The sequence below is a fragment of the Elephantulus edwardii genome, unplaced genomic scaffold (genome assembly GCF_000299155.1).
Source record: "Elephantulus edwardii isolate Elephantulus edwardi_28Jun2011 unplaced genomic scaffold, EleEdw1.0 scaffold00107, whole genome shotgun sequence".
In the NCBI taxonomy this organism is placed as follows: Eukaryota; Metazoa; Chordata; class Mammalia; order Macroscelidea; family Macroscelididae; genus Elephantulus; species Elephantulus edwardii.
Genome location: NW_006399857.1, coordinates 1,321,118 through 1,322,258, shown reverse-complemented (window position 1 = coordinate 1,322,258; position 1,141 = coordinate 1,321,118).

The following is a 1,141-nucleotide window of genomic DNA, read 5'->3' as shown; positions in this document are numbered from 1 at the left end:
TTGTTTTCCTGGCATTTTATGGTATATTCAATACTCTTCTCCAGCACCACAACTCAAAGACATCAATTGTTCTAACATCCCTAGTGTAGTCATTGTCCTGCTTTCTGATGCATAGCACATAATTGTGAAGATCATGGTCTGGATCAGGTACACCTTAATCTCCAGATTGACATAGTTAATTATCAGTACTTTGGAGACGTCCCTGACAGCAGATTTTCTAATACAATTTGTCTTTTAATTTCCTGGCTGCTGGTCCAAAGAGTGTTGATTGTGGAGCCAAGCAAACTAAAGCTGTTAACAACCTCAATCTCTTCACCATCTATCATGATACTGCCAATTGGACCAGTGATAAGAATCTTTGTTTTCTAGATACACTAAAAGGAAGCTCTGGTAGGCTGGTGGTCAGAAATGGCACTGCAATCGCAAAGGCACGCAGTTCGATTCTGCTCTGTGGGAGAAGGATGGGCACTCTCCTCCCGTGTGATTAACTGCTCCCGAAAACTTGCTGGAGGTTCAGCTATGGGTCAGTTCTGACTATGGTACTCAACAACAGTTACATATACACTAAAACATCTTTAAAGTAATAATTTTAATACTTTCATACATGTAGAAAAGTGGTACTCATTTGCTATTTTTTCTTCCTTTCTTCCCAATTACTATTAAGAACTGTTGTATTCACCTGGGATTCTTAGTATAATTGGCTTTACTGGGGCAAAAATTCATATAAATTGGAAACTAGTAACCTAAGGGCTACTTATATTAATCCTATTGACTTTCACAGAGCTATTTAGAGAGATCATACCTCTCTCAGGTTTCATTTTTCCATTTTAAAGATTTTGGTGAAATTTTCTCACCCAAAGTCAGTTCCATCATCTGTAAAGTGAAGAAAAAGTAGAAAGTTTAATGATTCAATTCATGTTCCTTTATCAAGTCACTGCCCACACATCCAAGTCCTTAGTATCAGAGATATACATATAAATTTTTTTTAAAAAATGCCTTCAGGAAAATCGTGGGCTTCTTTAGAACAGTTATTTTTCATCTGTATGAGTCATCTTGGTTTCAACTCTAAATTTAGGTAAATTGTTTAACTTTTTAAACTATATTTTTAAAGTATCTTTGTCCAGTGAACAAAATGGACTTA